At 40.0% G+C, this 16736-nt stretch overlaps 1 long non-coding RNA gene across 1 annotated transcript; it reads right to left on the reverse strand.

The window, feature by feature from the left end:
• Positions 1-307: 307 nt before the first annotated feature.
• On the reverse strand, positions 308-5880 carry LOC129509922 (uncharacterized). The gene is made up of 3 exons (XR_008664437.1): positions 5712-5880; positions 979-1079; positions 308-366 (listed from the first exon to the last, which is right to left on the reverse strand). It is a non-coding gene; the product is annotated as an uncharacterized LOC129509922 (long non-coding RNA).
• Between the last annotated feature and the right edge of the window lie 10856 nt (positions 5881-16736).

The following is a 16736-nucleotide window of genomic DNA, read 5'->3' on the forward strand; positions in this document are numbered from 1 at the left end:
ATCAGTACAGCAAAATACCTCAGTTCACAGAGCTAGAACACACACTTGAGAAAGTCTGCCACGATTAGGATTAGAATGTAAATGCCACGCTTGCCTGGTCACAGATGTCTTCAAGATAGAGGGGACTTTGCCAGCATGTCTGTGGGTCAGGTCAGCCTCTCTGGCTGGAGCAAAGCCGGAGGGCAAGCCCAGGGTGTGCTGACCGTGGAGATCAAGGTGAGGTGGAGTGTGTTCTCGGGAAAGCACATTTCTGCTCTCAGGCACCAGAGATATAACATGCACAAGAATTTTGTACATTCCGCACATACGATGTATATGAGTTTGTCCTGTGGCCCATATTGACTTTGTCAAGATTCCCCAAGTATCCTATAACGAGATTTTTTTCAATAAGTTACAAGAATTCAGCAGTGCAAGACAGTTTTCGGTCACAGATTTTGGACCTTAAATCAAATAAACAGCAACACTAGCTAAAAACCATACCTCCACAAATAAAGATCTGAACCATCCCCTAAGGTCTTTCCTGAGTTTGGTTAAGGGATGACCAAGAAAAGGTGGGTGGGGGCTTGGAGAAGAGAGAACCTGAGATTTAAAACTACTTATTTTTCATATTCAAGAAAAGACAAGACTGCTCAATGGCCGAAGTCCCAAATCATAGACAAGTAACTACCGTTAGAGGTAACTTCTGAGAGGTTAGTTACCGATCAGCCACAGGCTCTCGCCTTCTACTTTGTGGACATTAGCCAGTCATTCAATCACCACTGCATTCTGGTAGACCAGCTGGCCAACAACCGTTTCAGCCTAGGGACCACTGTGACACAAGTGGAAGTCCATCCGTCTCTAAACACCCTGCTTCTGAAAGCCCACCAATTCCTGAATACCAGGCTTCCCAAAATTTTGTGGAAGATCAGCTTTGGCTTTGTTTGGAACAATTATGCCTCATAAGTACAGCTCTCGCTTGCAGAGGATCAGGAAACTCACCTCATTTTGCATCAGATATTTGTTCACAAACCCTCAATCCTTTCAACATCAACTCCTGTTTACTGTTAAATATAAACTTGTATTTATGAGCGACAGATATCCTGAGGAAAAAATGAGATTAGAGATCTTTTCAATTCCCAGGTGGTTGCTATGACCTCTTCTTTTTCTGTGTATATTTGCACCCCCAAATGCCAAGACACCAGTGTAAATTTTGCAATGAATTTTCTTTTTTGGGGGGATGAATTTTCTGAACAATGGACATTTATTAAATGAAGAAAATGTCCTTTTATAGCTCTTTGAACAGTATGCAATTGTCACTCAGTATGGAAAATTTAAAGCTAGATATAAACCAGCATATCCTGATAGTTAACCATAAGAATGTATAATTTCCTCAACTACTTCCAAAGGAAGTGATAAAATAATGAATTTTTTGATTAAGAGAAATTCATATGAAGAAGATAAAATAATCATGGCAGAAATTGTAATGGCTTCCCATCCTGTATATCATTATCAGTCTTTTAGCTCAAATGACTGTTTGAACATATTGCTAACAAAAGTATTTTTGAATTCCAAAATTGCAAGTAAATTCTCAAGTGCCAGGATGAAATCTATAGCAATAATAAAAAATGTAATAGCTCCATTTACTGTTACAGAGATTATCAGAGATCTAAATGCCTCACCTTTTTTTTTTACAACATAGCCGTGATTGCAAGTAATCACAATGGAGGGGAAAAAAATGTTCCGTTGCTTGTGCAATATTTTTCATGTAAAGAGTTGCCTTATAAGGGTACTACAGGTAAAATCCCTTCCAGATGAGACTTCAAAAACAAAAGCAGATGTTTGTAGAGAACTCTCATATTTAATTAGGAGTTAATTTTTTAATTGCACTGCTTTTGATAGAAACAATACAAATACACATGTGGGTATAGAGATGCAAACAATTTCATTTGCAGTTGAAGCTGGGCATGAATGAGTCTGTGGAAGATGTTGGTTGCCCTGTCCATACTCTGCAAAATATGACTCGGACCACATCTATATCCTTTCTGTTGACACTAAAGTCTTAGTCATGAAATTGTTCTCCAATTCAGCACTGTTCAAACTGAACAATGAAAAGATTCTGTGGTTTTGTTTGCATTTGGTATTGTTCATTTCTGTCAAATTCAAAAACCTGTTGGCTCTCTTTTTAAAAAAAAGATTTTATTTATTTACTTGAGAGATAGGGAGAGGCAGTACAAGCAGGAGGAAGGGGCAGAGGGAGAAGCAACTCCCCCCTGAACAGGCAGCCCAGGCCCCTGGGATCATGACCGGAGCCTAATGCAGACTCTTAACCAGCTGAGCCATCCAAGCTCCCCACTGTTGGCTCTCATTAACAGGTGAAGTTGAGAGAAACTTCAGTTTATTTTGAAGCACTGTAATCATACTTGAATTCTGGTGGCCCCAAAGTTCTTGTTGATTTTTTAAATAGCTCATTGAATGAAGCCTTCTTATTTCTTGTTCATAATTTTCAATATCTCTTTAGCAAAAAGTTTATGCAAATGTTTAAAAAACAGTAAATAGTGTTACTGAAGTACTCTGTTGCTTAAAGGAACACGCTGAATGGGTTGAAGAAAGAACTGATGAAAAATTTATCCCGTGTCAAGGTTGCTTTTACTAGGCATGACATTACTTATGAACAGGAAAAGAAATTCTGATTTGAAGAGGATGATTATTACAGCATTTGCCATGACTATTTTTTCAAATGGATTCTATCTCTTGAAAAATTCCACTTTTTTTTTACGTGGATATTACTAAATGCTCTTCCAGCATGGGAACAAGTGGATTCATGATATATAGTATTAAAGAAAAAAGAAATAAAGATTGACAATAATGCTCTTTTGGTTGTGAAAAACATTTTTAAAAGCCACTGACCAAGAGATACAACATAATCCTAAAAAATGGAAAAGCAAGCTATGCCATGAGAGATGACATTAATACTTCAACACATCTAAATTGGAGAACTTTCACAGTGGTAAACTTCACAACTATAAATGTTCAGTGGCTGACTCATAGTCTAATGTTGAGTGTATTTTCTCATTAATTAATGTTGTATGGGTGAAAAAATGAAATGGATTGCATGTGAAATAAATTATATGTGGCTACATCATATGTAACAGAAACTATGTTACAATGTAAATGGAATATGGACTAGAACTGCAAGGAAGCTAGCTTATAAGCAAATTACACAAAAGAATGGTTAAAGAAGGTCAGAGTATCAAGAAAATATAATTAAAAGAAGTGTTATGTAATTTAGATATTTTATAAATTATTTGAGATGAATAATGAATAGCTTTTAATTTAAAAATGCCCATGTAATATTTTTACCTCATTGTGCATATGCATACGCCATAGCAATGATTTAAATTGAGCAAACATAGGCATCCTATATTTTATTGCTAAATTTGGTAACCTTAATCAAAGACAAGTGCTTGCCTCATTTGCTCAGGATTAAGGGAGTTGCCTCTCTGATGTTTTCAGGAATATATGCAGATTGACTGTGGGGCACAGGAGGCTGGGAAGAGCACTCTCCAACAAACGACAATGCTCCAACTATTGGTCCAGCCAGGACAGTCTAAGAGAACAGAAATTCTCCTCCCTTGGGAATTTCCATTAAGATTCCTTTGTAACAGCTGGGGAAACTGAGGTATAGGCAAGTAAGGTAAGTTCTCAGTAAAAAGTAGAACATGTGCTGTAGTGGAATAGGAAATGCATAGCACCTAATAACAGAGCACCGAAATACGTGAAGCAAAACTGATGGAACTAAAAGGAGAAATAGACAACTTAATAATAATAGTTGGAGATTTCAGGGGCGCCTGAATGGCTCAGTCATTTGAGCATCCAGCTCATGATTTCAGCTCAGGTCATGATCTCAGGGTCATAAGATCAAGCCCTTCATCAGGCTCCACACTCAGCATGGAGTCTTCTTGAGATTCCATCTTCCCTTCCCCCACATCAAATAAATTAATTAATTAAAAAAATAGTTGGAGACTTCAATATTCCAAATTCATTAATGGGTAGAATGAGTAGAGAGAAGATCAACAAGGAAATAGGACCTGGGGGGCGGGGGACAACAACTGTATGTAACTGTATGTCAACTAGATCTAATAGATATATACAGAATACTCCACCCAATAATGACAGGTATACATTCTTCTCAAGTATACATGGAATGTTCTACAGGAGAACACATATGACAGGCCATAAATCAAACATTAATCAATTTGAGAGGATCAAAAACACACAAAGAATGTGTTTTACAAAACTGGAATGCAATTGGAAAATATGTGTTTTATATATTAAATATATATATATGCTATCACATAGATTAATATAAAAACATTCTCCCAAACAACTGATTGGTTAACAAAGAATCCATAAGGAAAATAAAAAGTTACTTTGATATCACCAAAAGGTGAAAAACTTACACTCTGTAAATTACAAAATATTGTTGAAAGAAATTTTAAAAGATCTAAATGGAAAGCATCTCAATTTTAAGATTAGAAAACAATATTGTTAACATGGTGATAGTCCTTAAATTAATCTACAGATTCAATGCAAACACTATCAAAATCTCAGCTAGTTTCTTTGATAAATTGACAAGCTGATCCTAAAATTCATATGGAAATACAAGGGACCTAGAATAGCCACAACAATCTTTAAAAAGAACAAAGTTGGAATACACATACTTCCTGATATCTAAACTTGCAACAAAGCTACAGTGATCAAGACATAAGGATAGACATATAGATCAGTAGAATAAAATTGAAAATCTAGAGGGAAAAACCACATTTGCAGTAAATTGATTTTCAATGAGTGTGTCCAAACAATGAAATGGGGAAACAATGATCTTTATAATAAAAGGTAATGAATGGGACTACTTGATATCTACATGCAAAAAATGAAATCTGACTTCTACTCCACACCATATTTAAAAATGAACTCAATACTAAATATGAGTTAAACTATAAAACTCTTAGAAGAAATGGGTGTAAATCTTCACGAACTACAATCTCTCAATGATTTCTTAGATATGACACCAAAAAAGCAGAAACAAGCAAAAAAAAAAATAGATAAGTGGGACTTCATCAAAATTAAAAACTTTTGCTTCAAAGGGCACCATCAAGAAAGCAAAACAAACAGAGAAGTGACATGCAAAATTGAGAGAAAATATTTGCACAAAACATTTAAGGGACTTGGATCTAGAACATATAGAGAATGCTTACAACTTCGTAATTAAAAGACAACTCAATTAAAATGATCTGAATAGACATTCCTCCAACAAGAAATACAAATGGTCAAGAAACACATTAAAAGATACTCAACACCATTAGTCATCAGGGATATGCCAATCAAAATCACAATGGGACATCAATTCACAACCACTAAGATGACTAGAATCAAAATGTTAGATATACCAGGTATTAGTGAGGAGCTAGAAGGCTGGGAACCATCATACTTTGTTGTTGAAAATGTAAAACAGTCTTGTTGTTCATCAAAAGTCAAACAACGTTCCTACATGGTCCAGCACTTCCACTCCCTAGGTATATATCCAAGAAAAAATGAAAATGTGTGTCCACACAAAACTTATATACAAATGTTCATAAATATAATGGAAAGAGTAGGGGTCCCACCTCTCACCTTCAGGGTTTGGCCCTGCTCTATTCCCCAGGCCTCCTGACTATGACCATGATACCCACCTTCCTCCTCAGGATAGGAGATGATTGTATCGATTGGTGATCGCATTTGTCAAAATCCACAGAACGGCATAACACAGAGTGAACCTCAATGTAGACCATGGACTACAGCTGGTAATAAGGTGCAGAGGGTGCTGTGGGTATACGGAACTCTATGTTCTATGTGCTCGATTATCCCAAAAATCTAAAACCGTACCAAAAAAAAAAAAAAGTAAGACTTTTAATTTTTTCTTTCAACAACTACTTGACAAGTCGTCTTACAGGTGTTCTGACTAAGCCATCCTCAACCGAAAGTACAGGCCACAGACAACCATCAGGGAAATGAGAAAAGACTGTCAGAAAAAGACACGGATCTTCTCCGGATGTTATCTGTCAAGGTAGATTGACCTGAAACAGAAGGAAGCAAATGACAAATTGAACCATGAAGATGAAGACCTGGAAATCTGCAGAAAAGGCAGTTGAAGACCTGGAAGGAAAGCTGGGAAGAAGCTTTTCATTCACTGGGAGCCAGATTACCTTCCTTGACTGTACCTCCTGACCACTGGTTGAGAGGCAAGAGGCAGAATGAAACTTTGTCATCTCCGGACAGAAGGAGCAGACCTGCCACAGAGCCTGCAGACACAGCCTTTACACCAACGCTTCTGGAACTGCATCTCATGCATCTGATGATCCAGACCACACATCTGTCTGGGAGGGTTTGTTCCTCAACCCCTGAACATGAATGTGGCCTCCTCTGAGTCAGGAGGGCCTCACTCCCTCCTCCTCTGACCCCCGTCCTTCCCCCTATTCTCAAACCCAGGATTGCCAGTGAACCCAAATGGGGAGTTCATAGCATGATGCCCACTTCTCCTCCTTCCTCCAGAATGCTTCAGTGAACCCCCCACAAGCTGGCTGTCCACCAAGGGGTAACTCTCTTCTCCTGGTTCATTGTCTCTCACAGCATCTTTGCTTCTGCATTCTTTTTTTTTCTTTCTGAGCCTTTCTAGGTATTTCTTTGCTTGTTCATGTATAGATTTATTCAATAATGTTGATTATGACCTACTAGGTACAAAAGTATATGCAAAATGCGGGAAGTCCCTGTGAGCCACAACTCTCCCCAAACTCCTCCCTGTCCCCTATCCCAATCCTGCTCTCCAGCCAGGCCTGTGAGTCTGGGAAAGCTCTGAGGATAGATAATACTTATGGAGAACCTCTGCTCCTGGTATGAGTTCCTGAACCTTCAATCTGCAGGATTTGCAGAATGAAGCTTGAGAATTAATGGAGGATTGACCTCAGGGTAACCTGGCTGCCCCAAGGAGAAGCCCCAACCTAATAATCAGGACCAAAGAGATGAATGGCATCCTTGTCAGTTAAAAAAATGCTTAACCAGCTGTTCCCATACTCTTTGGTTTGGGGCCCGGATCATCACCTTCTTCCCAAACTCAGCTCACTGGGTCCCCTAAGGATGAGACAAATCCCTAAGCTGAACCAAGCCTTGACTCCAGAACCAAATCCCAGAAACCGTAAAGCATGAGCTCTGAGCCCAGGAGCCTAAGACAAAGAAACAGAGCTCAGTTTGTAGGAGAGGGAACAGCCCAGAACTCAAAGACCCAAGCCCTGGTGTGAAGTCTGAGGTCTTAACCCAGGAGGAGATCTTGGGAAAAGGAGACAAGAATGAGAGAAGACCAGCTAAAGTCTAAGCACTGTAGCACAGAACAACCCCAGGAAAAAGCTCAAAATTAGCTCAGACCTTGGAAGCGAGAGTTCAGGAAATCGAGCCAAGTCTCAACCTAGAGGCCTGAAGTCTCACATACAGCCCATGGCCTTTTTAGAGTCCTAACCTTGAGCCTGAAGACCCTCCTGGGGACAGAGCCCAGAGCCTGAATCCTGGGTCAGGAATGCGTGTTCTGTTCTTTCCTGAAGCTCCAGACCACTATGTTCTCGTGTGGTTCGTAGGGTGACGACAGTGGCACTGCATCAAACCACAGTGCTCCACAAAGGGCCTGCAAAGTGCCCATCACTGTCAACATCTTACTTCCTTCACTGTCTTTGAATCCCTGCTAGAGAGCAGAGACATTAAATTGATGGCTTTGGGTGTAAGAATATGTATCTAGGGTACAAACCTGATTTTGTGCATCTGTGTGAGGGTAGAACTGTGAGGGGACGGAGGGTTATTGCTTGTCTCATTTCAGGTGCTCTTCTATTGTCATCATCCACGACTCCAGTGTGTCTCTGGAAGCTGCTCTGGTGGGAGTTATAAGAATCCTGGCTGCACGTAGGTACCATAAAGGTCTGAATAATCCCAAACCACCAACCTCGAGATATCTGGGTTTCAGGGTCCAACCTTGGGGCCGTAGGGGTCACATGGGGGCAGGGCTTGCCTGGTGACTCTGGGGGCAGGCCCAAGAGGTTACTCCTTATCCCCCCTCCAGGGGGACTCACAATCGGGGACCAAATCTTCACCACTGAGTGCCTTCTCGTCTAGGGACCCACTCCAATGCATGGAGCCCACCTCCACTCTATCCAGTAGACATGAACTTGTGGGGACACACCACTCCATGTGGCCTCTTACTTTATTTCCTGTGTTTCACTTGTCCCTCCCTTATTCACAGGGGCCATAGGCGGATGGATAGTGGAGGGGGCCCGTTCGGGGGCTTCCTCTGGGGGCACCAACTTCTCACATTTTAACTCATTGGCCAATAATCTCCTCTGGTAATGGCTATACCTTCAATGGTTCATGCTCTCTCTTCCTCATAGATATGCCCTTAACAATAAAACCCCTTTTCCCGGCCTAGGTCCTTTGAAACGGCCCCTCGTCTCAGTTTTTTTTTTTCTCTTCTTGCCTTGGTGTACTGCACCCTGCATTCACTACACTGACTACTGCTGTTAATTGGACTCCAGGGGGGGGCCGGAAAGGAGAGGGGGGGCCAAGCCACCGGCTCTGTGAAAAACCAAAACGGGCGGCCGGGGGCGCGGAAGGCCTTTTTTCCTCATACCTCTTTAAAAGTCCAATGCATGGCCTGAGATGTTCCAGGGAGACCTCCAGTTCCAAGTCCAGATGAGCTTCAGGCCTGCAGAGACATTTCTGAGTGTGGCCATGGTCAAGGTGGAAAGCAGGCCCAGCGGGTGCAGGCTCTGGCTGCATAGCACACTCTCCCTGGGGCCTCAGTCCTCACAGCCCGCCCCCCCCCCCCAGACACAATGCCCCACTCTTTGCTCTGATCCTCACTGGCCTGTGTGTCCAGTCAAGGACTGAGCCTCCCCAACACCGAGCCTCAATGGTTGGATCAAACTGCCTCATCTCTGGCCTCTGAAAATATCAAGTCCTCCCCTGGCTCCTGCCTGGGCTCCTGCTCTCCCTTCCCTGAAAAGCTCTCTGTTCCTCTCTCACATCCAGGTGCCCTTTCCACCATGCCTCGTCCTGGGGCCAGAACCCCACTTTTCCACAGGACAAATGGGGTGATTGCAAGACTTGCTGTGCAATTTCCTCTATTATCCAAAATTGAGCTGCTCATTCTCTTAGGAGAGTTTGTGAGAAGAAATAAGAATTTCTGTTCCATGGCTCCAGAGGACCTAATGAGGAGGGAAGGGAAAGGCTAAGGATCAGATTCAGCTGTGAGGGACGTCGGAAGCAGGAACTAGTGCAAGAAGGCAAAAGATGACGGGCCGATGGAGGAGGAAATGCATACGTCACTGCATATTCTACGGGATTGTGCAGGCTGAGTCCTGGGAATGATGTTTCTGAGTGGCTGCAACACGTAGCTCCAAGATACACCTCCTGGGCATTTAGCATAAATTCCATAGGGGTTTCCTAGATCATTGAGGAAGATGAAGAAAAATTTGATGCCAGAAGAAAAAATGGAACAAAAGCAACCATAGAAGTTGGAAGAAAAAGCCTTGATCCAAGAATTCAATAGCCACCTATATTATGTTGCTCCACTTTGGTTGCCTTTCAGACAACGAGAATATATTTTTATGTATAAAAGGGGACAAAAAAAGAGGGGGACATAAATATTCTACCAGTATTTCTGCCTTCAAAAAGTTATAGTAACCCAGAGATAAATCAAAATAAAAGTACAAGTAGGTGAGAGTTCTTGGCGTAAAAAAACTAGAATGTACACAGGAAACAGGGAAACATAAATATAAGGGTAAAAATAGCTATTACGAGGGGTAAAAAAAAGAATGTCTTTGCCAAAATCATTTGTGAGTAGAAGGAACCAACGTGGAGCTATACAAATAGCATATAAATTTAACAATAATAAACCGGGTCTGAAGTCACCTAGTTACCGGGTGGGAGTTAAGATGAGTTTGAAGAAAGAATGAAAAACAGGAAATGGGCCAAAATACAAAGGGAGACCAAAGAAAATATGTAGTGCCTTAAAAAACAAAGTAAAGAAAGTCTAGAATCAAAACAGGGTTGAAAGCCCTGCATTTATTCTCCTTCATCAGCCAAATTTAAATGCTCCAACAATAAGAAATTTGGGGAAACCAGAGGGCCCTCTTAAATCCCGAAAACCTCAAAAAGTAAGTGTACATGAAGAGATACTCCCGATGTACAATTTAAATAAAAATATAGGTTAGGGGCACCTGCGTGGCTCAGTCAGTGGACTGTCCAACTCTTCGTTTCAGTTCAGGTCATGATGTCATAGTGGTGAGATTGAGCCCCGTTGTAGGGGCTCAGATTCTTCCCTCCTGCTCTCTCTTTCTCTCTCTCAAATTAAAAAAAAAATCTTTAAAAATAAATAAATAAAAATATAGGTTAGCAAACAAGGCAAATAATGACAAATATTCCACTAGCACGTAGGATGTGCCAGGTGCACTGCGTCCTTCACACTTTTCACTCGTTGAATCTTCACAGCAACCCCATGAAATAAGTAAAGGCATACAATTAGTAAATGCTAGGACTAGCATTTACACTCCAATGCTTTGACCTATTTCATTCAGCATGATACCCCCCAGTTCTATCCACATCAATGTAAATGGTAGGTATTCATCTTTTCTGATTTTACTCCTATGAAAAAGCGAAAGGACCATAAGAGAAAGGGGGGGGACTGAGTGGGGAGAAATCAGAGAAGAAGACAAACCATGAGAGACTCCTAACCCTGGGAAACAAAGGGGTTGCAGAAGCGGGGGTGGGTGGGAGGATGGGGTAACCGGGTGACAGGCATTAAGGAGGGCACATGACAAGATGGGCACTGGGTGTTATGCTATATGCTGGCAAATTGGATTTAAATAAAAATAAGTAGGGATCCCTGGGTGGCGCAGCGGTTTGGCGCCTGCCTTTGGCCCAGGGCGCGATCCTGGAGACTCGGGATCGAATCCCACATCAGGCTCCCGGTGCATGGAGCCTGCTTCTCCCTCTGCCTGTGTCTCTGCCTCTCTCTCTCTCTGTATGACTATCGTAAATAAATAAAAAAATAATAATAAAAAAAAATAAATAAAAATAAGTAAATAAATAAAAAAATAAAGATACAAATGATGAAAGGATGAAAAAAAAAAACTCTAATAGTTTGATTCCAGAGCTAGCTGGTACACAGGAAACAGGGAAACATGTTTCTTGTTTTCACAGTAGGCTTTAAAAATATTTTTATTGTATTATAATATACATAGAGAAGGTGCACAGAATGTAAGTGTGCAGCTCAGTGAATGTTCACTGTGAACTCACCTGTCTAACCAGCACCCTGCAAACCCCTTCACACCTAAGGGTAGCTCACCACTAGCCCGACTCCTAACATCATAAATTACTTTTGCCTCTTTTAGTGTGTTCTAAAAATGGAATCATTCAATCCATACATTTTTACGTATGCTATCTTCTCCATTTTATCTTTGTGAGGTGTATCCACGGTTTTGTGGATGGTGGGGATCCCTCAGTTGCATTGTTGTAGAGCATTCCATTGTGTGCCTAGCAAACTCTAGGCATCTACTCTACTATTGGAGAATATTTGGCTGGCTTTCAGCACAGGGCTCTTACAAATAGCGTTGCTGGGAACATTCTACAGATAGTACTTGTAGAATGCTTGTTTTGAAAACAAAAATTTGTTCTAACATGACTGATACATCACAGAACAATTTAAGTAAGTTTTGGTTATAATGCATAATGTAGATTTTATGTTTGCTTACGTTGCAGTTTTGTCCATGAGAAAATTGCACAGTTGCACCCAGCTAAACTGAGATCTACATGTATTTATACATAAAACACACACCTGTACACACTCAAACTTCTTTCAGTTTTCTCGGGTCACCACGTGTATTATTCCACAAGGTTGCATTTTACTGCTACTCTTCATTTGTGAACTTTCTATATTAAACATGCACACACACACAGTGAACATCTCAAAAATGTCTAAGCATCCTGGCTCAAAAGTGCCAAGTGGAAAGATTTAACATTGAGGAGAAGCTTGAAATAATAAGGCATCATGAGCAACAGTCATAAAGGAACCCATACTTGGACCATCAGAGCCAACATCGTGAAAATATAGAGTCTTTTATGGTTCAGACAGACTAAAACAACTTCAAGTACTGTGAAGTCAATATGAACAAGGCCTAAAGAAATAAAAGAAGTGGAATATTGTTGGGCATGTGGATTGAAAATCAAACAGTGAAAAATCAGAAAAAACCTTTCTCACATTCAAAGGGAAGAACCATAAAGACCTCGAATAGAAACTGCCAAATCCTGCTGATGTGGCTCCTTTTAGGGATGGTAGCGCCTGCTTTGGTCATTTCAAACATGCTGCAAATTCCAAAGCCTTCAATTTTCAGGCAAAGCCAAGAGTGCAAATGAGAAAACCACCAGTATTTCCGGCAGTGATACAGAAGTTCAAGTAATTGACGAAGAGGGCTATCTGTGGAACTTTTTTTTAAATGTGTAAATATGTTTGTAATATGCTATTACGAACACATACTTCAAGGGACCTACTCTGCAAAGGCAGGAAAAAGTGACTCGGGTTGAGAGTTGTGAAAGAATTTTACGACTTTGTTAGAACAAACGTTTGTGACTTGCTTATAGTGTGGATTGAATGACGGCCCCCAAACAGACATGTCTGTACCCTGAAGCCTAAAATCCTATAAATGTGACCTTATTTGGAAAAGAATCTTTGCAGATGGAATGAAATTAAGGATCTAGATGAGAGCAGTCTGAATCATGTGCATGGACCCTAAATCCAATGACCAGTGTCTTTAGAAGAGACAGCAGAGAAGACACAGGAAGAAGAGAAGGCCATGTGAACATAAAGGCAGAGACTAGGGTAAAGTGACCCCAACAGGAAATATCCAGGACATACCCAAAGCTGGAAGAGGCCTGGGAGGACTCCCCACTATAGTTTATGGTTTCTGGAGGGGGCACGGCCCTACAGACACATTAGTTTTGGACTTCTTACCCCCACCACTGGGAGAGAATAAATTTCTGGTATTTTTAAGTCACCAAAGGTGTGGTAATTCTTGTGACAGTCCAAGAAACCCATACACTCCCTTCCCCCATTTCACAATCATTCCCAAGCCACACTCCTTGCTGTCCACTTCCAAAAGAAAACTTCAGGTCTTTTTCAAGGTAAAATGCCATATTTGTTACAGTATTTCCTAACCATTTACCATATATAAAATCGCACTGCCATTTTCATCAGGTTCTTTTTTTCTTTTTTCAGTGTCACTGATGAAGTTCATGAGTGTTTTACCCCAAATTCCATTTTTTCCATAATCCCCATGGTCTTTAATGTGAGATTTTACATAGCATGGTGACTTTTTACAAGTCACGGGGACATTATAGTAGAACTGACTGTACATATTTTAGAAAAATATATGTACACATTCCTGCTGGCTATACACCTATGAGTAGAATGTTCAGGCCCTATCTTTGGCTATGGTCGATAATGCTAATTTTCCAAAATAAATAAAATAAATATCCTCTCATTAGTAGTGAACAAAGTTCTAGTTTTTCCACATGATGGCCGACACTCAGCATGTTGGATGATTTCCAATTTAGCAATTAAGATGAATATGTAGCCTGGCTGATATCATGGTTTTAACTTATATTTCCTTGATGACTAATGAATTTGAAATTTTTTTTCATTTGGTTTTGAGTCATTTGAAAGATCTTTTCTTCAGTGAAGTGTCTGCTCAAATCTTTCACTCATTTTTCTATTAAGCTATCTTCTCGTTTCTTACTAGTGACAGAAGTTCATTATATAGGCATGAATATCTTCTCTCATTCTGTTGGATGCCTTTTCATTCACTTATTGATGTGTTCTGATGAACAGAGCTCTTTTATTTGAAGTATAGCCCAATTTATTTATTTTTATGAGTAGTGCTTTTTTTGTGTCGTATTTAAGAACCCTGACAATTTTATGATTATGATACAAAGTTCTCTTGCATTTATTTCTAAGATCTTTATTATTTTACTTCCTACATTTTGTTGTGCAAATAATATGGAATGGATCTGTGTATATGTGAAGTAGGGATTAAAATACACTTGTTCCAGTATGGATAGCCAACTGACTCAGTGATATTTATTGAGAAGATCATGATTTCCTCCATTCCATTATAGGGTAGGTCTGTATTTGTATTCTTCATTCTATTTCATGGTCAGTGTGCCAATACTACACTTCCATAATTTCTATAGCTTTGTAATACGTGTAGATACCTACACACAAGTTTAAGACCTCCAGCTTCCTTGTTCTTTGAGACTATTTTTGTTATTTGCCCCATACAGTACTACATGAATTTTAAAATCATCTGTCAATTTTTTGGGGGAAAACTAGTGATATTTTTAATTAAATAGCATTTAATTTTCAGATTAATTTGAGGGAAACTGATGTCTATAATATTGTGTCTACTGATCCATTAAATATGCTCTTCCATCTATTTAGATCTTTGATATCCCTCAATAAGATAGAGGTTCTACTGGAAGAGAATTTTATATATCTTATTAGGTTCAATTCTAGATGTTTTTTATGTTTTTGATACTATTGTGAATGAAATTTATTAATTCAACTCATCTTTGTCTTTTACTATTATATAATTATACAACTGACTTCTAATACCTATTTGAATCAAGTCACTAAATTCATGGATTATTTTTAATATTTCATGTTTTTTCTAATAGCTTATTTTCTGTATTTATTTTAGGTGCACAATCATAACATGTGCACTGATTTTTTTTTCCTTTTTGGTTACTAGGCTTTCATTTCTGTTCTGTTTCTTGCCTTATTGAACTGAATGGGACAACCACAGTGATAGCAGGCATCTGTGGTAGAATAATGGCCCAGTGATGTCCATGCCCTTCATCCTCAGAACATGCTAATATGTCTCTTTCATAGCAAAAGAAACTTTGCAGATATGATTAAGGATGCAAACCTTGACATGTGGAGATGATCTTATCATACCTAGGTGGTTATAATCTAATCATATGTCTCCTTGAAACAGAGAAGCTTTCCTGGTTATGCTCAGTGACAGAGCTTTGATGATGTTGCTGGGAAAAGATCTATAGTTAAGAAATGTGGGTGGCATTTAGATGTTTAGAAAAGGCAAAAAAAAAAAATAGATTGTCTCCCTCTAGAAGGAACACAGCCCCGTCCTGCCATCCTCTGTGGATATACTTTCCCTTGGAGAAACAGCTTTGGCTTGCTACTGCACTTCAGTAGAGACTGAATACTTAACCATAAGGTACCAAGTTACCACACAACCTGCGCTGCCCATCATGGACAGGGTGTCTACTGATCTACCAATCCATAAAGTTGGACATGCACAGTAGCACTCTACCATCAAATGGAAAGGATATACATGAGATTGGGTTTTGGCAAGCCCCACAAGCACAAGTAAGTTCCAAGGAAGTAGCCCAAATGCTAATGGACACTGCTTCTACTACATGACCTTAGTTCTCCCAGCTATGGCCATCATATGGAGTTCAACTAATGGAGGAAGAGAAACTCAGGCCTGATTTACAGATAGTTCTTCATGATATGCAGGGACACCCAAAAGTGGACAATTGGAGTTCTACAGTCCCTTTGTGAGACATCCCTGAAGAAGGCAGTGGTGAAATGAAATCCTAGCAGTGGGAGAAATTTGAGCATATCAGCTGATTGTTCTTTTTTCTTGAAAGGATATATCACCAGAAACGTGAGTCTATACCAACTTGTGAGTTGTGGCCAATGGTTGCTTGGATGAAGAGGCACTTAGAAGGAACATGGTTGGAAATCAGGTGATGTAGAGGTCTGTGGAAGAGGAACATGCATAGACATCTCTGAATGGGGAAATAATGTAAAGATAATGGTGCCTCATGTGAATGCTTACAAAAAAGTGGCCCAGCATAGGAGGATTTTAATAATCAAGTGTGTAGGGTGACCCCTTTTAGGGACACTAGTTGGTATCTTTCCATGACTATTCCCATCATTGTCCAGTGGACTTGAAAACAAAATTACCATGATGGCAAGAATATCAGTTATGCATGGCTCAACAACATGGCTGAGCTCCACTGATGAAAACCAACCTGATTATAATCACTGCTAAGTGTGCAGTCTACCAACAACAAAGATCAACACTGAGTACAAGATATGGTATCACTCCCCAGTGTGATATGCCAACTACCTGGTGGGGTGATGATTATATTGGACGGCTTCTATCATGGAAAGGGCAACACTTTGCCATTACTGGGAAAGACACTTACTCTAGATATGGATTTGTCTTCCCTGATGCCATGCTTCTGCCCAAACTACCTTCCACAGACTTACAGAATGCTTTGTCTACTGTGACAGTATTGGTTCTGACCAAAGAACTCACTTCACAGCAAAAGATACAGAGAAGTAGGCCTATGATCATGGGATTTTCTGGTCTTACAATGTTCCCTCACCATTCCAAAACAGCCAACTTGATAGAAAGATTAAATGGCCTTTTGAAGATTCAATTATAGCACCAGCTATGTGTCAATACCTTGCAGGTTGGAGTAATGCCCTCGAGGAGGCTATACATGTTCTAAATCGACATCAGGTATATGATGCATTTCTCCCATAACCAAGATTCACGGATCCAAGAATCAAGGGGTAGAAATGGCAATGCTAC

Source organism: Nyctereutes procyonoides, unplaced genomic scaffold, assembly GCF_905146905.1.
Source record: "Nyctereutes procyonoides isolate TBG_1078 unplaced genomic scaffold, NYPRO_anot_genome, whole genome shotgun sequence".
Classification (NCBI taxonomy): Eukaryota; Metazoa; Chordata; class Mammalia; order Carnivora; family Canidae; genus Nyctereutes; species Nyctereutes procyonoides.